This window comes from Pelodiscus sinensis, chromosome 10 (assembly GCF_052426305.1).
Source record: "Pelodiscus sinensis isolate ZL-2025 chromosome 10, ASM5242630v1, whole genome shotgun sequence".
Lineage (NCBI taxonomy): Eukaryota > Metazoa > Chordata > Testudines > Trionychidae > Pelodiscus > Pelodiscus sinensis.
In genome coordinates this window covers 14,198,290-14,223,257 of record NC_143061.1, presented here as the reverse complement: position 1 = coordinate 14,223,257, position 24,968 = coordinate 14,198,290, and the positions used below count along the sequence as shown (strand labels likewise).

Sequence of the window (24,968 nt, the reverse complement as noted above, 5' to 3'; positions counted from 1 at the left end):
ACTTGAATTGAATGAAATATTTGCATTATTAAGGGAGCAGAAGATTAAATAGTTTTAAAACCATGTTGCAACTGCAATTCTCCCAAGCTTCTTAAATATAGAATCATAGAAATGCAGGTCTGGAAGGGACCTAGTCAGGTCATCTAGTCCATCTCCCCTACTTCTTCAGTGAGACAGGACTAAGTATTATCTAGAACATTTCTAATAGGTGCTTGAATACCCTGTTCTTAGAAACCTCCAGTGACAGATTTCCATAACCGCCTTAGGTAACTTCTTCCAGTGCTTAACTACCCTTACTGTTGGGAAATTTTTCCTAATATCGAACCTAAATCTCCCTTGCTTCAATGTAAGCTTCTTACTTCTTGCCCTGTCCTCTGTGCTTAAGGAGAAAAAATGATCACCCTCCTTTTTATAATGACCTTTTACATCCTTGAAGATTATCATGTCTCCTTTCAGTTTCTCTTCTCCAGACTAAAGAAGCCCAATGTTTAAATTATTCCTGATACACTATTTTCTATAGTTTATTTTGTTCTGCTCTGGACTTCTGTTTGCCCACATCTTTCCCAAAGTGAGGTGCCCAGAACTGGACACAGTACTTCAGTTAAGATCTTATCAGCACTCAGTAGAATAGAAGAATTATTTTCTGTGTCCTGCTTACAATATTGAAACAGTGTTGCTATGTTCTTAAAAATAAAGCAAAATTGACAGGACCACAATCACTTCAGATTGCTTTATCTGTTAAGTGTGTTTAAAACAAACTAAGCTTTGTTCTTGGGGTTTTTTATGGTGCAAAAAAGAGCAGAATGTTAAAAAATAGGGTAACAATTAAATATCTTCAGGGAAAGCAGGTTCTATCAGGTTGTGCATTTCATAGTTCATTTTTCTATCATTATTCACTCTCATTTCCAAATCTACTATATAAGCCCCAAAACATAAGTCAGTGGCCAAAGCAAAACTTCTAAACTCCCATATTTTACTGCTCGCTTGCATCATCAATACTAATGAAGAATGCATTGCAATTCAGACATTTAAACACTGCCATGGATGATAATCTTAATTTAAAAAAACAGGTTTGAAAAATCTAGTTGTATGTTAATTTCATGGGCCTAATTAGGGGCACCTTGCTATTTTCAAAATAGTTTCAACTCTAGGGGATGTCTACACAGCAAAGTTATTTTGGAATAACAGCCGGAATAACTAACACTCCCATTTTCTTGCTGTGCATGACACAGTTAACCTTTCTGGGCTCTCTTTTAAAAGAGGCCAAGAGGGGCTAATTATAAATAGCTACATTGGTCAAGTGCTTTGGGATTCTTTAGTAAGAGTTGTGGTGCAAGTGCAACATCATGTGGTTGCTTGCTTTAAGTAAATAGACTGATACTGGTAAGAATTTTCAGTTCACCCAGGAGTAAAATAAAACTGGGCTGAAAGATTCAATGCTGACCTTTTAAAATGTATCTTGAGGCGTTCCTTAGAGCAATTCTGATAGCTTCAGCCAGTCAATATGCTTGTATTCCTTGTTCCCTAAGATCAGGAGACTGGGTGAGTTCCCAGCTTGAGATGGTGTAGCTAAAACATGGGAAATATAGTAGATACAAATATTATTTTTCATCTTCAACACGTTTTGAGTGCCACATAATTCATTCTATTTATGATTGTAAGTCCTATGCAAGCAGAAGTCTCAGTTTATCTCCATTTAGATATTTAGCTAATTAATGGTAATTCCCAGAATGGTCTTGGACTTAACCCTGTGCTTCAAAAATGTCTAAAAAGAGATTTTTCCTGAGTTTGCCATGTAATACTGATCCTTACCATTCCTTCATAAATACACAGAATTTTCAAGAATCCAATTATATTCTATAGGGGGTCTGGCAATGCAATGTCTCTTACTTAATGTGCTTATCAGCCTTAAAGCAAAGCATCCGTAAGGAATACAATGTGGGAGTTGACAACATGCTGTCGCCTTCTTTAAATAAACACTTGGCTTTTCTATCATCCCCCTTACATTTATAAAACAGCGTGCAAAGAAAAATGGGCAACATTTACACAATAAGATATTAAAATCCCATGCACAGGTAAGTCTTCAGCTGCTCTAGAGATGAACCAAACTGTTGCTGAATCTTCTGTTTATTCTTCTGGGCCTTCAGCATATCCCAGTTGCCAGGCAACTGTGATAATATTTTTAGGTATATGGTAACAGGCACAATACCTGCTTTAAAAAAAGTACAAAGATAATAAAAATGTGATATAAGATTACTTTTTATCAAAAGAAACGTCGTTTTGAATGGTAATGTCTAAAGTGCCTGAGTCAGACCACACAATACAGATAATTACTGTAGAGGGGGCTCGGTTAAAAGTCAGTCTTAATTAAAAAAGCCCTTGGTATACCTCTAAAATGTGTCATTATATTTAATTATTTGAATTATTCTAAGTTCTGTACAGGGCAGCTGTGGGAGGAAGAAATGTGTATACAACTCTTCCATTTTATGTAAAAAGTTGCGGGGAAAACAGTACAAGAACTTTGTACTTGAAGTTTACTGTTCTTCTTTAAATATACCTCCTGGGTATTTTTCCTGCATAAAATTTAAGATGTCCTGGATGAGGAGAAAACAGGTGATGTAAGATACATACATTGCAGGGAAACAACCCTAGAGAGGAACTAGATGAAAAGAGCTTCTTCACTTCTACAGTTCTATGACAACCATCTGAATTTATCACTGTATATACCTTAATCAGTGCACAACTCTAGCTTGTTTTTAGATATGTGCATGTACTACGTCCATCCTTGTCATAAAACTGGCTTCTGCTCACATCTGTGTGTGTAACAATAGTACAAATCACAGAGTGTGTGGTCCCAGGATTCCACATCACAGAGTTGATGGCACAAGAGCCCACATTTAGTTGCCAAGGAAGGAAGAAACAGAAAGGCTTTTAATGCCTGTTATTCTAACCTAGAGAAGTTAAAAGCTAAAGTAGGGAATCTTTTTGTCATTTCCAGAATCCAGTTATAGGAGTTCTATTATCTTTTTCCACTAAGATCCTATTTCCAGCATGTATTTCACATATACAATTTATCTACATTTATATTGTTACATCAGACAATTGGAGGGATATACTGTGGGTGACTATTCATAATTTCTAAAACCTTCTATGGGAGATTCTGCAGCTGTTTCCCATTTATGTACAGAGGGGAGATCCACTGAAATCCAACAGGCTTTGCAAACTGAAGAATAATCATTTAGCATGATTTGAAAGAGAGAGAGAGAGAGAGAGAGAGAGAGAGAGAGCTGCATCTCAGCTATTACTCTATGGTAACCACTGGTAAACCATGAATATTTAAATTGAAATCACAATATTTCCCTCAATATATTTTATTGAAAGTTCTAGTGTCATATGATTTCCCCATTATAAGTTCCTTTGAACTCCCTTTATCAGCAATTTTTAAAGTTTGTTTTTAAATTACCTTTTTATACACCTTTTCCCATGATAGAACTTTAAGTAAATATAGTTATGCTTGCCATAAATAAGATATTCCCCAGCAGCTACCTACTTGTAATGTATGAACAATGGTGGTATTTCCCGGAGAGCTCAGATACTATATCCGTCACTAACTGTGGTGTGTTAAGCATGTGAACTGTAATTTTTTTCAGATAATGTAATGATCTCTCAGGGATGTTCCCCATTCAAAGAGCAAGTGCTCACGTCCCACTAATGCTAAAGGAAAGACAGGTCAGCCCAGCAAGTAATTGTGTGACTATGAGGTAGAACAATCAGTTACTACAGAAGGCTGGTGATCGGATACTGTTCTGCAGTCTCACCCTAAAGAGCTGAGTCTCTGCATGTTCATCAAGAGGAGAATTTACTAATTTTTAAACATTATTAAAAACCTGATCAGAGCCTGCTTCCTCAGCCAAAATTTCTAATTGACTTGATAAGACTCTAAGTAACGGCATGGCTCTGAATATCATGAGACAGGTCTGAACAGAAAACGGGGAGCCAAACAACTGTTGAGTTTTTGTGATGTTCAAAAATTGACTGTCACCTGGTCAGGGTTCTGAGACATGATCAAATATCTGTTACTAACAGGGGATGAATAGGGCCCATAGGTTAATCTGAGAATTAGGAAGAAGAGCCTACATTTTAATATTCAGCTGTTTAAAGTTTGGGAAAAGGTTAAATATATTTAACTTGCAAATTAGAGCTGGATTCTTGCCTCTTCTAATCTTCAGTTCCCATGAATGCCATGCCACTGCGATCCAAAGGCTTTACAAACTGAAGGATACTCATTTTGCATGATTTGAAAGAGTGGGAGAGACACAGCACACACACATATATTATGCTTAAGGTCAGTGCTCAGTATATGTGACATTGAGAATAGTTATCCTATAGAATATGGCTAAGTAAGAAGGAGCTTGCAAAATTATTAAGTCCCTTGTGCCATGACATAAGCCTGCAACATTTTGCCATAAAACATATAGCTAACTAAGCAATAATTATGAGGATTGGTTCAGACAGAAAAGATGCAGCCTGCTATATAATTGGGGAGAAAGTTGCACTATTTGGATTTGAATTTAGGACCAAGACACTGGGATTGAATGTTTTATTGTACTTGTCCCAGCAGTGGATTCAACAGCAATAAAAATAACAAATGATAATAGAGATAGCTGTGATTTTGAATGTATTCTAAGGCATTTGGACATTTTGGATAAACATTGCAAAAGGCCTAAGTCTAAGATCTTCAAATTGTTGCCTAACTCCTATTAATGTCCTTTGAGGATCAGGACTTGAAAATGGGACATGGGCATCTAACTCTCTTAAAGACTTTTTTAAATGTTTCTCATCTTCCATTAAAAATCCAATTCTACTATTGTGTGATAATCTTATCTTCTCCTATTTGTAATACTGTATCACTCAGAGCCACAATGCTAGACTTCATGCCTGTCTCAGATGGATAGTTATGTTAGTCTGTAGCTGCAAAAACGACAGGGAATCCCGTGGCACCTTAAAGACTAACGTATGTATTAGGGCATACGCTTTTGTGGGTGAAAAACACTTTGCCAGATGCATCCAATGAAGTGGGTTTTACCCATGAAAGTTTATGCCCAAATAAATCTGTTAGTCTTTAAGGTACCACAGGACCCGTTATTACACCTGTGTGAATAGATATGAATATAGTCTATATCCCAAAGAGTTTCATTTATATGATAATTTAAGACAAGATGCAGCAAGTATCCTCAAAAGCAATAGGAGCCTGTTTAGAGAATGAGACTAATAGTAACAAGGTACATTACATAGTCTAGCTGTGTGTATAATTAATCATCTGAATTAAAAGAAAAAAAACCCAGCATCTCCCTGAGTAGTCATTATTGTTTGGATGTAGGGTTTGTGATGGGTCTCAAGGAGAAATTTGAAGGAAATGAATATAGCACCATCATGAATTAATGCACGTTGAACCTCTCTAGACCAGCAACATCCATGGTACAACATAATTTTAGATAGCCAGATGTCCACTTATTACGGGTGTGGCCAAGTTTCCTGCAATCCCATAAAGTTTGTTTACAGCTACCACTTCTGGCTCTGTGTTCTGTGCTGTTATTTAGCCCTAATTTACCCCTAAATGTTTTCTAAGAGCCCAGTAAGCAGTGGAAGTGTTGATAATGCTGCTAGACAATATTGACCTTAAATCATTTGGCAAATTCTCTGGTTCAGCACAGATCTGAGTCTCAAGGGTCCGGACTAGAGAGGTTCAACCTGTAGTAGTAATAAGAGAAATAAACTTTCTCAACATTCATGGATGTTTGGGCTCACATTTTTGTTTTAAACCCACGTGTAATTAGTATGCCATGTATCAGTTGCATGCATTATACAGCGCTACTTTTATCTGTATTGTAGCCAGACTCCCTGCAGTGCTGAACAATGTAACATTTTTCCACACTGGATCACAAAATATATGCTGTTCAAAAGCACTAAAAAGGAGAGTGAGAATGTTTCCAAAGAAACGCCAACAATATTGTCCTGGGGATAACAACCTATGGTGTAGACCTTCACTTACTTTCTAGTTTGCTACAAGGTATAAAACCATAATTAGTAACACTATACAACATTCTTAATAGGACTCTGTGGTAATTGAACAAGCAACTGGCTGTTGTCAGCATTTCTTAATCTTAATTTTGTTTCTTGGGATTATAATAAAATGGTATTTCTCTAATGTCTTCAATATAATGGATTCCTGTTATCAAAAATATTTCTGGATCTGGTATTGTATCCTTGGAAACTAATGTAAGGCTTCTGTTAGTTGTTGTTTGATGAAACTGAACTTGACTATTTTGATCCAATATTGTGTGAATGAGAGTCCTACCCATATTACATATAAACACAGGAAGCAGGATTTTCAGAAACACATGAGGGATTTAGGAGTATGGGGATTGTGCTCCTAAACCCTCTAGGCATGCAGTAGAACTGACTTGCAGGGTACAGTGCCAGGAACAAGAACAATCCCACAGTGATGTGTTGGTGTTATCCACTGACTTTGAGGGAGAATCTTTGGGGAAGCATTATCAAACCATCTGTGGTGCTGCTTCAGTCCAGTGGGTTGGAATTGCCAACAGCTATCTCTGGGCTAGGGATTCTCTGTTCACTGGATTTGTGAAGCATAGATTCAGAGCCCCCATTCCACTCTTCATGGCTTCTTCCAACATTGGCCTGTTTTGGAGCCCGCATGTTCCCTTCATGCAGGAGTATAAAGGAGTGGCCTCTTCATAAAGGCGTTCAATTTCACCTATCTGGAACTCAGTTATAGTAGAGTGAGTGCCAGATTACCTTGATGTACTGCTGTGCGAGAAGTGCAAATGTGGTGATGATAAACATCTACTTTTATCCAACATTGATTGACATGGCTACAAGTTTCAGTGGGAGTTTAGACTGAGCAGGAACAGCAAAATTTGACACACAGAGAGACTGACTCAGGTGGGAGAGTGAAGATATAGCTTTATGGTTAATGAAGCATATTTTACCTGTCTTGTTTTGGTATGTATTTGCACATCCTTTTATGCTCTGCTGTAATGTGTGTATAGGAGATGGTGCCAGGTCTTCTAAGTGTTTTTTTTTTTAATTTGGGTGCTAAGGAAAAAAAATCTGCAACTCAGCAGTAGACAGTCTCTAACTTAAATCAACTACCAGGGATGGGAACAACATTAGAGATTGGTGTCAGCATGGTGTAGCCTATCCTGGCCATACTGCTTTTCCCTAACTATGCTGGGAGCTGGGGAAAAGTGTGGTATGAGTGTTCAGATGTGATGCTTACAATATGGGAATGTCACACTTGCACTGGGTGATTTTTTTCCTAGGATATGCAATGCCACACTTGAGTCTGACCTAGAGCAGTCAAAATCTGTATTCGAGACTCCACAATGCATCAGGAGCAAAAGTGTGAATGGGTTCCTGATTGTAAGCATCATGTTTAGTTCACTAGATTGGGCTACATTTCTATACTATAGCAATATAGTACTACATTATGCTGTAACAACCATACAGAGAGATAGGAATGAAATATACTCAAGACAACAAGACACAGCCTTTCCTTTGGCATGTGTGGTAACCATCCAACTAATGTAGCCAATTTTCTTGCATATAACTAGTACGTTTTATTTGCAAACCAAAGCTGGCATGAAGTGCAGTATTGTTCTTACTGTTAATTGCATATTTAATTTTTTTCATACTGTATCGCTCAGGTATTTCTTTGCTGGGCTTTTTCTCATGGGACTTTACAGCATAGAGGATGTGCAAAGATTTGGCCAGGACAGCAAAGCTTTGTATATGCTGTGAGCAGCATTTGATGGCATGCGAAGAATTCAGATTTCCTACCTTAATTTTGAACATATAGCTCATGTCTTAGGCTATGACTAGACAGCAGGGCTGTTTTTGGATACCGGATGTATCCTGAAATAGCAATTCCACATCTTTAAATGCGCCCATTATCTCAAAATATATTTTGAATTAGTGGAATGCACACTGTTCCAGCATTCCTATAACCCTGGTTCCACAAAGGTTAGGGGATTTGTTGAAATAAGCTGTTTTGAAATAACCTTGAAATAAGCTACGCAATTTGCCCTTAGTGAAAAAATATTTTGTGTTGCTTTTAGCCATTGTGCTGTTTATTTTGCCTAACCTTCCGCCTTATCAGATACTGAGCCAGTTTACTGATTAAGGCACATGAGAAAAATGAAAGGTGGAAGGGGCACGTGTGATGAATTTGTAGATCTCCTTTCCAGTGTTGGTTTTGCATTTCAGACTTCTATAGAAATGTATTTCAACACAGTAGTGATTTAAGTAAATACAGAACAACTTGCTATGTGATTCTAAAATACAGTGCAGTGACTGGAAGTGGGAAAAGTTATGCCTAATTGCAAATTTCACAGGAATAGGAGAACTGTGCTCATCTAAAACTCAGCTTTTCTGTAGTTGAAGACAAAATAGGGTTGTGCCTTTGCTTCCACTGGAAAATATATATTGATTCATTTTAGGAGTTAATCACAGTATAGACTTTAATTCTAAAAGAAAAGCATGAAAAGATAATGTGAAGTGTTGCTCAATAGCAGAAAAATGGGCACCCCATCCCCATCTTCAGGGATGTGCATACTTATAAGTGTTTCTTAGCAAAGCTAAATGGAATGAATTCTGAAGTTCTTTGTAATCTAACAGTTTTGCAGTGGTAATTATTCTTTTAGCCAGGGGCTGCCTTTATTTGAAAAAAAAATCTCTTATGCAGTTGGGTCACATTAATTTAATAATGTACGCACAAGTCAAGCCACAGATTCAGAAAAATCATGCCCTATCTGTAAGGTTTTGCTCCAGTGAATCACTGGGACCTAATTAAGTGTGGCACTCTGATGACAGAATTAACATCTGTAGTTTACGTAGGCCATCAATTAGCCAGTGTAGTATGATTCACATTTTTGTTGCTTTCTTTCAAAATGTTAGTAACATAGTAGATCAAAATAATGATCCTTAGATTCTCTTTCTTGCACCTCACATTTTTACCTAGATCAGATTAACCTTTTGTTCCCCCCCAAACATGGCATTTCTTTTTAATCACAGGTGTAATAAGCAATTTGAACTGAAAAGGAAAAGGGGGAGATGGTGAGTTCCAAATATAATGAAATGTGGCCTCTTATATAAATCAGTTGTGAGCAGGGAAAAAACACAAACTTTTAGCGCTTGAATTAAAAGAGCAACTTCTGTGATAAATACCTTGGTTACAGGTGTCTGCTGTTTATGGATTTTTCTTCCTCATCTTGTTCCACTGAATTCAGTAACAAATCTCTGACTTCCATGTGTGCAAGTTCAGGACCTAGGCCAGTGCACTGTACAAACGTTTGGATTAACCTCCACAGATCCATTTGAGGAGCTTCAGGAGGTAGCCGAGTTAGTCTGTTACAGAAAAGAAAACAGCAAGCAAATGGTCTGGTATCACTTTATAGACTAACAAAACATGTAGATGGTATCGTGAGCTGTGGGCTGTGCCCACAAAAGCTCATGATACCATCTACATGTTTTGTTAGTCTATAAAGTGATACCAGACCATTTGCTTGATCCATTTGAGTTTGGCTTCCTTCTGACCATCTCTCTGAGATCTAGCATAGGCTCTTCCTTCTGGGAGAAGGATTTCCCTAACTACTTTTGAAGCCATGAAGTGAAGAAGGTAACTTTTAATGCAGAGTAGGGAGTTGCTGGACACAAGTCTTCTCTTGCTGGTGGTGAGTAATGAAGGGATCAGTATAAGCTCTGGCTGACACTGCCTCCTACCGGTTGAAAAAATAACTTCATGGTAGCTACACCATGGATTAATTTGGCCACTTCTGTTTAAACTGTCACACTCTGTGTGTATTCTAGACAGGCTTACAAGGAACTCAGAGCTCCTGCAGTCCTGGAATCTGAGAGAGATGCAGCATATCAAACAGTTTTGTTCCCATGACAACCTGATGTTTGTATCTCCTCAATAAACTGGTTGGTTGGTGAGAGATGAGGCATCGGTACCATACGGAAAGTCATTGACAAAATTTCTCACTACTACCAACCCACAGTAACTCACACAAGATATACATTTCCTGTTTAATGTTTATTGCCTCCCACATGGGTAGGTAACAGTACACCTTGTTTGCAATAAATCTGAACCAGCTACCTAGAGTGAGCAAAAAACAAATAGCAAATATCTTGGTGTTCTCTGTGATTCTCCATGTTTTGCAAAATTCACATTTTTAACATGATTTTGTTCCTCACTATCATGAATGACATTACACCATCATGGGAAATTTGGAGTCCAACAGTGGGCTATCGGGGAAAGCAAATAAGTGGAGAAAGACCCAGGATGCTTCTTATTGTATTTTATACAGTAAAAGTAGAATATAACTCAAAATATAGAGCTTCAGAAATACAGATGCAGTTACTCCAGAACATAGTAGTGCATTCCATTCCGGATGCTGGCACAAAATATTCATAACTATCAACCAGTTTAGAGTGCCTAACCTGAGGTGTCATAGGCCTGATTTTTGAGGCCTGCTTTACAGCTGCCCTTGCTATTAGTGCTAACGGGTCTTGTGAGTACGTAACTTTTGTGTGAATCAGTTCCTTGAAATAGATTTATTTTTTACTTTCACTGGTGTAATTTCATTGACATCAATACAGTCACTTTGACTTTTGTATGCCACTGTATCTAACGGGAGGCCAGGCCCCTGGTGTCTCAGGTTGAGAACTCAAATTTAGTTCTCAACGTTAGGCTGAATCTTTAGGACTCAGTTAAAATTCCTAGTGCCAAAACTGTACTGTTGTGGGGAAAGGAAGGATTAGATGCCCTGCCAGAGTACGTTGGAGAGTACACTCATCCATGACCCTTGCTAAACAGCGACCCTTGCTAAACTAAGGTTTAGTTTGCAGATAGCCAAGCACTGGCCACTGATGGAGGCTAGTGGTGGGTGGATGGGTGTGTGTGTGTGTGTGTGTGTGTGTGTGTGATGAGCTTTTGTGGGGAAGAGATGATCTTTCTAGAAAGTTCAACACTGCTGGCAGTACTTCCTTCCCTGCATTTGAGGTATACTTGCTTGCCTTCTCTATTGGAAGATAATGAGCCAAAAGGTAATCCCTATGTCTATATCCACCTTTAATGTATTTAAGGTGAAGAGGCCTCTTTCACGCCCCTCATGCTTTACGTAAATTGGCTTATGAATATGCATAACTGGATGGCATGCTAGGCAAAATACATCATGCAATACCATCAAGTAGTCCCGTGGCTTAACAGATTTTTGACAGGACTACTCATTATGTTTTCAGAGACTAACATGGCCACCCCCTGAGACTTTAAAAATGATATGTTACATGATGAAAAGTTACAATTGTATATTTTTGCATACATCCTTTTTGTATGTGAAGTTAGAAATATGAAGTGTAGATCTGTTTGTAATTCTAAATGCACTAATGAGGGCCATTACTGATGCTCCGGAAACTTGATGTTTTGGTAGTCAAGGTAAGGATTTGTAAATGGTTTTGTTTTTCCTGTAAGCCCAAACTGTGGTTGGTCCTAGAAGGGCTTGTGGCCAGGCCATCTGATGCTGGAACCCATTTTGGATCCGGTACTTTTCCTCTAAAAAATGAGAGAAATTTGAACTGAGCACAAAGAATTCCCACCTTGGACAAAAATGATATAAAGGGGGAACCAACCAATAGGGGAGTGACCATGAGATATCTATTTATTATCCAAGATACCTGCTGGAAACATCTGGACTGAACATGAGGAAGGTGTGGGCCCAAGTTAGGAGACCACCTAGCTTGTGAAAGAGAGAATTAGAACAACTGTTAAGGTAAGAATTTGCATGTAAGAAGTTTCTTAGGCCTTGTCTACACCAACCAGGAGTTTCATCTCGTAGGGATCAATTTAGTGGATCTAGTAAGGACGCGCTAAATCGACCGCTGATCATACTGTTGTCAACTCAGTACACCACCGGGTCACCAAAACTAAGGGAAGTCAATGGGAGAGATTCTCCCATCTCACACACACTGTGGATGCCACAGCAAGTCAGACTAGGCTACTTTGACTCCAGCTACGCTATTCATGTAGAGGGAGTTGCATACCTTAGTTCAACTTTGCCCCCTAGTGTAGACCTAGTCTTGGTGTATTAGGATTAGCAGAAGTGTTTTGTTTTGTTTTTTTGTCTTAGAAACTTACTTTCGTTCATCTGTTATCACTTGCAATCACTTAAATCCTACTTTTTATCATTTAGAAAACACTGTTTATTATCAAGCCCAATATAAATAATTATTACCGGGGGGCAGGGAGGGGGAAGCAACCGCTGTACATAGCTCTCTTTCATTGATAAGGAGGGAAAACCTGTAAGCTTTCTCTGTATAAAACCTTCATTTTGGGATTTGGTCCTCTTTAGGGCTCAGTTCCTGGGTGCTGTCACCTAATAGCTGAGCCCTCCCAGAACTGAGTTGGTTCAGCGCTTGTGTTGCTTTGAAGGAGAGAGAAGGTGGTTACCTCAGATCTGTGCCTTGGCTGGGGAGACCAGAACTTCTGGCCCGGCAGGACAGGGTGCAGAGATGCCTCAGAGGGCAAGTTGGTAGGCTCAGTGGTGGGAGGGATAGCTCAGTGGTTTGAGCATTGGCCTGCTAAACCCAGGGTTGTGAGTTCAGACTTTGCAGAGGCCATTTAGGGATTTGGGGCAAAAATTTGTCAGGGATGGTACTTGGTCCTGCTGTGAAGGCAGGGGACTGGACCTGATGACCTATCAAGGTCCCTTCCAGTTCTAGGAGATAGGCAATCTCCATTATAAAAATTATAAAACCAACACATCATATAACAATTCCAAGCAAACCCCTGTCATATAGTCTATAATAGCCTCAACTTCACCTCTTATGTTGATACTATTAATAAAGCTTATCTTTCAGTATGGGGGCCAAGTGTCAATCAAAACCATCTTTTAGGCTGGCACGGAAGTATCCTGCCTAGCCTGGGAGCCATTTGCTAGCATAGATTATATCCTGTGGAGCAACAAACTTGGTATGTTCAGGAAAACTGCTACTGGTAGGAGTGCCTGTTACCATCAAGTAATATAGTATCACTGTTTAAATGTCACATTTGCTACTATGGAACAGAGAGGTCTCTAGCCGTTGTCAACCCCTTCCAAAGGAAGAACTCTATTCACCTCATATATGCTTTATGGGGTACATTTCCAAAGGTTTCCTAAAAGAATTGGGAGTACAAGAGCTATTGACATGAAAATCTCCCCTTATAAAACACTTCCGTATTTTATACTATATATTGGCCACAGCAGCTGGGCTTTTGCGAGGTCAGAATTCCTGTGGTTGCACGTTATAGTGTTTTTAAGAAGCACTTTCTGTAGGAGAGAAAAGGGATGTAAAGAATAAAGGGGTAAAAATAGATTTTTTTTTTAAGAAAAGCCTTTGATTTCATTTCATCAAGGTTTTTACACTTCAGCCTTCTTAATATGGCTTTCAGAGAGGAAAGCTTTTCTTCTTAGTTGTGCAAGATAAAGTTCAGCATTAGTTGGCATTTATAAGCATTTTAGCATTTTAGTTCTCTTGCCAACAAATATTAGAAAAGCATTTTTAACTCCCTTAGGGTTTTTTTTTATTCTTATTATTTTAAGCCTGCTTGCTTTCATTAGTCAGTTTATCCTTTGATTTCCAGCTTTTGATGATGACTACATGTTCACAAGATGAGGGTTGGTGGAAATTAATAGTGCAAAGATTTTGGCATAGAATATAATATATATCAGAGTAAAAATACAATCTTGCAAAAAATCCTACCGTTCATCACTATTATAAATGATGGTGTGTATTGAAAGACAGCAAAATCCCTTCATCATTTCTCTTTATACTAGATTTCAAGAAGTGTTATATAGACCTACAATATGGAGTACAGTAAAAGCTGTTATCTGACACACAGTTAACCAGAAAGCTGAATTAATTGGTATTTCTATTATCTCCCAATACAAATCTTCGATATAGTAACAGGAGCTAGTATACTGCCCAGCATGTTATGCAATTGTATATTCTTCACTCTAGTTTTATGTGAAGGAAGCAGAAGGCAAGTAAGCAAGCTGAAATCAGGGATTTATTGAAAAAAGCAGCTTCCAGGATGTGTCACAGGGTCATTACAGATTCAGCCCAATCTCTTATGCCTTCTTCATCTACAATGATAATTGATGTTGATAATGGTGACCCCGAGGCACTGCAAAATCCTGAAGTGCCTTCTGAGTCATCAAAGAAAGATTAAATCATGTTCTGAATAGTTTTAGAATTATATATATTTTTAGTGATTTGGGTGTACACCCTGTACTGCTTATCTAGAGTTATAAGATAACGTGCTGTATAGAAAAGCTTACCTAATTACACCTAAGTGCTTCAAGAAACAAACCACTTTGTAGTGCAGTACTACTACTACTGGATTGGTGAGTACGTGTTTACTATTTTATGCTTTTTTCATTTTATTGGAATTTAAAAATTGGTATTCCATTGGTAAAATATATACTTCTTGGTTATTATATTAAATTATTATAATGGAGATTGCCTATCTCCTGGAACTCGAACGAACCTTGAAAGGTCATCGAGTCCAGTTCCCTGCCTTCACAGCAGAGCCAAGTACCATCCCTGATGAATTTTTGCACCAAATGGCTTCTGAAAAGATTGAACTCATAAACCCTGGGTTTAGCAGGCCAATGCTCAAACCACTGAGCTATCCCTCCCCTTGGCTAACCAGAATATTTTTTAACCGGCAACCCACTCCCCTCCCCATTTCTCTAACATGCTGGATAATTAACAGGTTTTTTTTTTCTGTCTCATCTCACATCAGTTCTTTAAACTTGTTATACACAAATTTACTGTCTCATCTCACGTACATCAGTTCTTTAAACTTGTTATACACACTTTTAATCCTCATACTTAATTGCTTAATCCTCATAATTTGACTCATGGTGAAGCTAAAGGGGAGGAGGAGTAAACACTTTGGTTTTCCCTCTTGTTCTGGACTGAAAATGATTTCATTACCACTCTGTTCCTTGCTTCACCTTCAATGCTAACATCTTTGTTCAGCAACATAACTAAGTTAAATTACTGAAGCTAGTATTCGTATCCCTCTTTTCTGCACCAGGGAATGGAAATATGGAGAGCATAAAAAGGAGAGCAAATGTTAGTCGTTCTCATTGCTAGGCTGGGAGCACAAGGTTTCCACTTGCTGAGGGATGTGTCCTAAGTGACCTCCCAAAGCCACACTTCAAGGCAGCAGAACTGTGTTTGCAGTCAAGGCATGACTAGCTTCCATGCCTAATTGTGGATCAAATTCATTAATGTTTGTGATGAGCTTTGCAGGTGAAAAGCACTGGATAGGTACTTGTGGCTATTTCCATAATAGTTTATTCTTTTTAGGACTAGGGCTGTCTGTATAAAATCATGCTCTTAATGAAGATATTGGATTTATGGCTTGTTACAACAATCTGTAACTAACCTTCCGTTTCATCCTGTGACTACTGAGGTCTTAATGGACCACTTCACCTTACAATATGTGTGAACTGTTTATGTGAATGCATCTGTTTCACCTTGTATTTAGCTGTGACACACTGTGTACTTTCCCCCCAGACCTAAAGAAGAACACTGTGTAGCTTGAAAGCATTTGCTGTGACTCAAACAGCAGTGTCAAAACAGTAGGGTTTATTAGCCAACTAGAACACAGTGTACAACCCTGAACTGAAGGTTAAAGCATAGACCATTCTGGTTAGCCTAGAAGCCAGACAAGCTGTAATGAGCCCATTGTTCAAACTGTCTTACCTGTCTGACCTCCATGGTTAGACTCCTGGAGAGGGAGCCCCAACTTGTTTCAACTCCTATCCCCCTTGCCTCACAGGTTCTTAGTATTTTTGTTTTTGAGCTGAAGGATGTTGCTTAACTTCCCTGCTGAGCGATCAGGATTGCTATCTCCCTATGGATCATTGGTTACTAGGTGCCACTGTCCTGGTGACGGGCTTTGCCATAGGCCTTTCAAATTCTCTAGTGATAATCAGCTTCAATCAGTTTTTTTTTCCAGGGACCTCTTTAATCTCAGACAACGAGGTGACAGTCATACCTATGTCTCTTAGCTAGTAGTGGTGAGTAACACCCGCTTGCAACAGAACCATTCCCAGCCTAGTGAAAATTGAGTGAGGGTTGGTGAGAGCAGGGAATGAATGGAGGGGCGGAACCCCAGTGAAGGAGTGGGGAAAGTGTGTTCATTTCTGTTTGGTCAGAAAGTTGCTTGCCTAATTTGCCAGTCCTGAGAGCAAATACTTCTTTTCTGCTCACTGGGTAACAAAGTTGCATATAGGCGAGTCACAAACAAGATTCATAAAAATACTACCGAAAATTCCCACTTTGTCACACTATTACAATATAAATTGTGAATAAAAATATTGCTAATAGAACACACAGTATTGCTAAAAATAACAGTATCTTTCATCCATATATTTTAACACTTCACAAAAATAATGAGCATTACAACTAAGCAGGAAATTATTTTTCCTATGGAAAAAAATGTTTCTCCAAAATTTCCAAGGTTTGGTAACCTTCTCCTCCTGCTTCCTCAGAAACTTGGAAACTAAACTTTCCCTCTTTTTGTTGTTTTTTGTTGTTTTTCTTAATTTTGTTTTAGGAACTGAATACTGAGAAAATTTGGCTGGTAGGGCAAAAATTGCTGGGGAGTGGAGGGGTGGGCAGGTATTAAAAATGTTCATCCAAACAACTAAACTTTTTCGGTATTTAGTTGATAGTTAGATAGATAGATAGATAAAAGTTTTGGTTGCTGAAAACTAAAATGTTCAGTTTTTATTTTTTTGAGGAAAATGTCATAGAAAACAGACATTTCCCAGGAAAACTTTCATTCAGATGGAATTGACATTTTCTAAGAAAATCAGACAAAACAAAACCCCAAGATGATAATGAAACTGGGTGGGGAGGGGCTGTTCAGGGAATTACCCGTAGTCACAAATCCATCAGAGGAAGGATCAGAGGCAAAACCTTGGATATGTAGATTCCCAAGCACTAAATCACAGTTGCCTCTGTTGTATGATGGCTATTGGGCACTTCATTTGTCATCATGATCTTTTTTTAATGAATTAGGCATTGCAGGATATAACACACATTTTCTGATTGGATTAGCAAAGGCTCTTGGGAAAAAAATAATTCAGGTTTTGAACTCCCCTTTTCTGCTGGAAACTGGTACACTCCATTGCACACGCAGTTCTCCCTAAGGGGGTGTGTGGGGCTATGTCTAGACTGCAGAGTTATATCAGAAAAAGATATGCAAATTGCAAACCACAATTTGCATATCTTTTCCCGCTTTTTTTTTTTGGAAGAGGTTTTTCTGAAATTTGGTGCGTCTACACAGGGCCAAATTTCGAAAAAAACCTCATACAATGAGGTATATACAGGGATGCTGAAAGAACGAGTCCACTTTTTCGGAAACTGTTCCAAGGTTTTGCCTCTGATTCTTCCTCTGCAGTGTAAACATAGCAGATGTGGGGGGGAACCTTGAGAAGAAGAATGAATTGCATGTGGTGGATGTGTAACCGCATCATTTAATGTACTAATGGATAGTGCCCAGATAGGACAGTGAGGACAGTGGCATAAGAAACCCGAACAGAATGTTTGTCCAAAATGGTACCTGAATTTCATTCAGAAAGGAGGTCCCATATTGCTGTCTCTACGGTTACTTTTATATGTTGAGGAGGAATTACAATGAGATGTACTATCAGTTTACACATTTGTTTAATTGTATTATTTTCTACATGGTTTATCTTAAAAGCTTTAATTATAGAACAGAATTAAAGATCACTTGACACTACATGTGGGGGGAATGACAGTTGGAAGGATTTTACTTTACAAAAGCATTGTAGAAATCTTTGACCCTTATTTTCTTCTTTTCCCACAAGTTTCTAATTATATTTAAAAAATTCTTGCCTTTCATTTTCTTTCTTGTAGCTCCTTGCAGTTTATTTTCATGGGTGGACCTAATTAAAATGTTCCAATTGAGAAATTTTCTTACTGACCTTATGTCTTAAGCATCTGCCTCATTTCTACTCATGAGTTCTCACATTGGTCAAAAGTGACAATGTTGCTGGAGGGGAAACATTTATATTGCTTAGAATATGAAAAAGACTATTACATCCTACAAATACATCACCATACAGGATAAGTTGTTTCTGAAATGGAGCTTTATGGAAGTTTTTCAGCGTACATAGATAATTGTGTGGAAAATATATTGCAAATGTCAGTTTGTGTGCGAATGTATGAAACTTTAATGTTTTTCGCACAGCGTGTGCGGTTTCTCTCTGCATCAGAAAGAAGAAAACAAGGGAGGTTTTTTTTTTCAAGCCAGAGCACATATTTCTTCTTTACAAATGTGAAGTATTTTTCTGTACATTTAAAGAAACCATTTAAAAAATCTAACCATCTGGTGTCCTTTTAATCAAGGATGAATTGATCCCCAGAAATAGTGTTTTATTTAAAATAAATGCTACATTAGCTCACTTACCTTTTAGGCATAATAGAAAATTAAGATGTCCTAGGGTTATGTTTTAGTTTCTAACCTAGACCTCACATGTCTTCCTTGGCCCTTTAATGGCCAAAGCAAGTGAGTTACTAACATTGTATTGGTTCAGAATCAGAAACATGCTACTTTAAGAGGTGTATATTTCATGCAGTCCCAGTTCCCATGAATTAGTTAACAATGGGAAATAAATTTACAGGGTATAGGAATAGAACTAAAGATCAAATAAAATAAGTTGGAAATGCTAAGCAGAGTCAGAGAGATGATTATCTGGGCAGCCTTACTTATAAGTGTCTGAGGGCATGAGGAATAGTTTTGCAAACCCATCACATAATGTCTGAGATGTCCCTGCTGATTGTTTTATTTTTTACTATAAACCTGAGTCAAGTTCTGAGGTCGCTATGGAGATATTAGTTAGAGAGGTCCTGACAAAAAATTGAAACTCTGTATATGACGACAAGAGTGCACAATTTAGCCATCAACTTAAGTATCAAGTGTAGAAGGATGCCAGGTTGGTGGGTCTGGAACTGGGAATCGGTAAATGTTTATTTCCCACCACAGCTCTGTGTCAGGAACTCTGTGCAAATTACCTTACCGCCTCCATCGTGACAGGAGCTTTGACCTCCTCCTGCCCTAGTTCCTTTCCCCTCTCTACCAGTCAGGGACACTGTGCTCCCCACTTTTCCTTTCCATTCACTCCTCCTTGTGTCTACACCCTACCATCTCCTGCCTCTATTATGTGAGGGCGGCAGCAGGAGGTAACAGAGAGGTTTCTCTGATTCTCCAGCTAGCAGGCTGGGGACCTGATTTTCACCTGAATTAGGCTTTATTTATGTTCATATTTTCTCCAAAGCAATAGGGTTGTGCACGTGAATGCCTGGAATAATGAGTGGTCCTGTCACACCTTAGAGACTAACAAAAATATATTATATCATGAGCTTTTGTGGGTAAAGCCACTTCATCAGATGAGCTGGAGTGAAAATAACAGAAACCAAGACATTTCCAGCCTACATAATTAACCTCATTAGCACCGGACCTACAATTGACAGGAACTGTTTGGTCTGTAATATATATCTTGGTTTCTGTTATTTCTACTCCACTTCATCTGATGAAGTAGGTTTTGCCTTTCAAAGCTCATGATACTATGTATATATATATATATATATATATATATATATATATATATATATATATATATATATATATTTGTTAGTCTGTAAGGTGCTGCAGGACAACTCACTGTTTTTAAAGTTACAGACTAACATGACTATCCCTCTCAGACTTCTTAAGATGCTTATAATAGTTCCTGAAAATTTGGGGTTGGTAACTTTGAAAAGCTGCATATAATCATGTTATAGACAAACAGAATAATGAGTTGAGTGTAAAGCTTTGCTTTGGCCAACTAGCATCTAAAATGCTTGTTAACATCTGGTGTCAGCTGAGCAATGAGCTTTCATGCAGCTGGGATTAATTGAAAAAAATTGTTGTCAAATGCATTTTTTAGGCTAAAGACTGAATGGGTGTAGATTCTGAATTATCCTCTTGCTTTCTACAGCTGCTGTGTCCACCACAGGTGTAAGCATACTGACAGCACAGTATGGGGATGTTGTAATGTTGCTGGCCCATCTTCTGCCTTGGCTCTGAATAAAAAGACTTCACTATGTTATATTTAGCAGACACCAATATAATCTTCATACATAAAGAGCTCATATTGTTCACTGTCAGGTACAGTTTATATGCTTCTTAGTTACTTTCTTATACTGACTGACATGGTTCTTTCCCCCAAAGCAGTGGTCCCCAATGTGGTACCCGCAGGCTCCATGGCGCCCACTGGGGCATAAAGTGGCAGCTGCCATTATGCAAATGAAGCACGGGATATTTAAATCCTGGCTTCATTTGCAATATTGACATGCCTAATTTACATCCCTTTACCGAAAAAGGGATGTAGTCTAGACATACCTGAAGAGAAATTCTGCTTTACAGGCTTGAACTGATTTGGCTCTCAGTTGATGATGCAGATTGTGCCAAGGGGGAACTTTAATGTCAACATTCTGAGAAATGAATCTAAATTGCACTCACCATAAGATCTCTTCATAGATCCCACTTCATGTCTTTTTTGCAAAAAAATTACACAATTTGATTTGATGGCTAGCTACAAAATCCAGTCCTCTTTTCCTTCATCTCAAAGTTGGATACTATTACCAAATAACATGCTTTCTTTTTTGTACTGTTTGTGGGGTCAAACTTCTTTTTCACTTTTTGCAAAAGACTTGCTGCTTTGGGATGTTTCTGGTCATACTGTCATACTGTTATAACAACCTTCTTGAAATCCGTTCAGACTCTAAATAATCGAGCCTGAAGTAGCTAAATATTCATATGTGCCACAGAGTGATTGGGTATTACTGTAGTACAAATAATAACTAAGGCTCTTGCTAAGGCCCCATTGTGTTAGCTATTGTACATATATCTAGAGACAATTTTTGCTCAGAAGATTTACCATCTAAATCTAAATAGACAGGACAGACAAAGGGTAGGAGAAAGCGGAAAATGTTTTTGTTTGTTTGATTTTTGGTTTTTTTTAAACAGGAAAATTAAGGCATTGTCAAGCATCATGTCAGCAAAGAAAATGGAAATATGGGGTCATGTTAAGAATGAAGCAAAAGCTTCGGCATGATGGGCATTGGACAGCTGGGGCAATGTGTAAAGCGGGGCTCCATCAAGCACAACTCCAAGAAGAAAAATTTGAGACTTAACAACATAGAAGACATGCAGAGAGTGGCCCAGTATAGACAGTATAGTGTCTTGGTCATGCCCCAACATCTGATAACTCTGGAAGAATTCATATGTCAGTAGCAGGGTTCTGATTCCTAGCTTTACCCACTAATTCCATGTCCTTCCTCCTTTTATAGGATTTGTATGTCACTTGGATAACAGACTAGCCTCTGAACAGTCACCACTGTTGGGTAAATTTAGCCTACTGTTCTAGCCATTTAATCGGTGGTATAGAGTTCCTTACATTTCTCTGTTATAAAACAGTATCAATAAAAGATGATGAATATATTGCTTGCTATTGCTTATTAGTGTTAGCCCCATCATTGTTTCATTAGGGAAGTATTTCTTTTTTGTCTTACATATGGACACTGCCCTAATTAATGGGTGTTATCAGGAGTGGCTCGAGGCTGGCTGCGACAGCTGGCGCCCCAGGTGGAAGGCGCGATCGGCGCTCCCGCCTGCATGGCCGTCAATGGCCATGACATAATCATCGGGTGCCTGGGTGCCCCGTGACGTCATCATCGGGCGCCCCGGGCCGGTGGCACCCTAGGCGACTGCCTAGTCTGCCTAGGCTCACCCCTGGGTGTTATGCAAGGGACTCATACAGGGACTAGATGGGAAAGAGGGTTGGAATTAAGTCTGGGAGAAGATGGTTTGGGGATAATGCATAGGAATAGGAGTTGGAATAGCTGAGGCTCCGCTTCGGGATCTCTATGGAAATGTCTACACTAGGGACAAGAGAGCGCCACCTATCCCCACAAGGGGTTATTGGCTATTTTGAATAGCTCTTTCTTTTCTGCCCTCCTTCCCCACCAATAAGTTGCATCCAACAAAATTTGGTCAAAATTAAATGTTTTTTTTTTTAAAGTTTTGGGGTCTATAAATCCACACTTTTTGATGATAAAATATATGAACTCTGTGCTCCAGATATGGGATGCTACTCCATGAGTCATAGCTCTGGAACTATGCACACCTGCACAGTTGTTCATGGCCAGTAGCTCTGCCGCACTGCAGGCAAGCTCACCTCTAAGGCCGGTTGTGAATGTGAGAGACAGGTAAAGAACCTGTGGCTAGCATGTTGGCCTGGAATAGGGAAGACTCATGTTCAAGTGAAAGAGCTCCCTGAATTTAAGTGATGTGGGATGAAACATTCTGCTGTGAGTCATGCCTCCCTTCCCTTGGGTTTTGCTTCTAGAACAGATATTTTGAAAATTACATTTGCACACAAACATTCTTGGTGTTGTTTTTTTTAATACCAATACTGAATGAGAACAAATATTGAAACCTCAAAAGTTGAACAAAACAAAATTCCACCTCCTGGCCACATGACCACACTTCCCTGTGAAGAATTGAGATCTCCAAAAGACAGGTAGGATAGCCATAGTTCTACCACCTCTTCCCATCACCCTCCCCCCCCCCCCCCCCACCCCTGTGTGCTCTGCAGCTGTCAGCTGTGTCTGGCTCCTACAGCAGCACCTGTGTTGCTGGGCAAATTTCACTCAGTGAGACTCTTTTCTAGCTCTGCTGTTGAACAAAGGCAAATTGATATTTGCTCAGGTCCCTTTCAGAATGGAATTAATTAAAACTGTCTTCTAATTTGGATGAAGGAAGGTAATTTCATGTCTAGATTCTATATATTCCACTTTGTGGCAGCTCAGATTCAATTCCACAGACACTCAGCCAGCGTGTGCTAATGTTCCATCACCTGTTTGTTGCTCTGTCATTTGTATGGACATCGGAAGTGTGTTTTATTCTTGCTTTATGCTTAGACAATTTTCACAACCTGTTTTTTTCTCCTCTCTAGCATTAATAGAGGTTGTAGTCTGAATGAGCTGTTGGCTGTAATTTAGGAGACTAAAGGAAGAGGCAGTAATTCTATCCATAACACTCCTATGTTATACGTGAAATAAGATATCTGAGCCCCTCTTCTCCTCTCCATAAAACAAAGAAACCTGACATCACCATGTCTTCCCATGTATCTTTTTTTTTACCTGAGCTCTGTCTGAAAGGTAGATACTAATGATCCCCATGGATCATTAGGGGTGTCTTGAATGGCATTTATTCACAACCAGCAGGCTTTATGCAAGAGTATGTGTTCTCTCTCACACACTTTTATCTCTCTGGGCGTTCATTAACAGATCTTCAAGTAGCTATTTTGTTACAAGCCAAATACACAGGGAAGGACTGGAACTACAACTCATTCACAAGTTTGATTCTCATACTGGTGGACTGAATAAAGATACTGGATGGCTGGGTCATTATCAACCTACTAAACAATGAAGGTGACAATGGTCCTTTGTCTATGTAGAATCTCATGATACCATCTACATATTTTGTCAGGCCTTAAGTGCTGCCTGACCATTTGATGTTTGCTAAGTAATGGTTCTTATCTGCCTCTTTTGACTGTACAGGCAGTCCCCGGGTTACGTACAAGATAGGGACTGTAGGTTTGTTCTTAAGTTGAATTTGTATGTAAGTCGGAACTGGTACATATTGTAGGGGAAACTCTAGCCAAACATTTCTCCAGAGCTCAGTTTTATTCTCCCACACCTCACTTCCCTCAGTCCTTTATTCTCAAGCTGAGGTGTCTGCTGAGAAAAGCCGCTCCACATCTCCCTGGTCTGCTGGGAGGGATGCTAGCTTTGCGTCTCCCTGGTCTGCTGGGGGGAAGCAGCTAGTGCGGGGTTGCCTCACCCCGTTTGTAAGTAGGGATCTGATGGAAGTCGGATCCATGTAACCCGGGGACTGCCTGTACAGCCTTTAGGTACTTAGAAACTATTTGTTTTTCTTAATACATTCCAGCTCAGCTTTACCCTTGTTATTTTTTACCCACTACCTCTTCTTGTTACCTCTTCCCATTTTTTTCTTTTTCCACTCTCCATCCCTTCTTCCCTATTTATTTTGGTCCTGGATATCCAATGCTCCAGTCATTTGAAGAAGTGGGCTGTGCCCACGAAAGCTCAAGATACCATCCTACATGTTTTGTTAGTCTTTAAAGTGCTACCAAACTATTTGTTGTTGTTTTTAAGTTTATCTTGTACAGAGTAACTCAGCTACCCCTCTGAAGCTTCTGTACCTTTACTGTTAACGGAATAGCACCATGTTGCTATGTTAACTAGCTTAGAAAGTGAGTAGAGTTTATTGCATAAAAGACCTTTCTGTACCTTCTGAAATTTCTGTTCCAAATCCTAGGAAGAAAATTGATTATAGCACTGAAATATCACATGGACTTTACTATTTACTTTTTATAACAGTGAAATTAAACTTTATGGAACCGGGACCTAGTCTTTGCTCTGTGTTTTCAGAACTGGTGACAGACTTCACTGGGCCCTGGACAAGGTTGGGGGATAGGGGGTGGAAGCTTGGCTCCTGGCCCTCTGGGAAGGAGCAGGGCTAGGGCCTAGCCTCCTCCACCCAGCCCTCTGCATTGCCCAGAGATCCAGCCATGATTTTAAGGGGCAAGGACTCTGGCTTCTACTGCTGCTGTGGTGGCAGTGGCCTGGAATTGCAGGGACTTTTAAATTGCCGCCAGAGCCCCAGGGCAGCTGTGTCCCTTTTGCTCCCCTGTTTATTTCTATAATGCCTGGCACATTTGGGTTGTAAGTGC

At 39.2% G+C, this 24,968-nt stretch overlaps 1 protein-coding gene across 4 annotated transcripts in view; it reads left to right on the top strand.

Moving 5' to 3' along the window:
- Positions 1 to 24,968, top strand: part of NAALADL2 (N-acetylated alpha-linked acidic dipeptidase like 2) — a 984,106-nt gene that overhangs the window by 260,654 nt on the left and 698,484 nt on the right. The window lies entirely within an intron of this gene.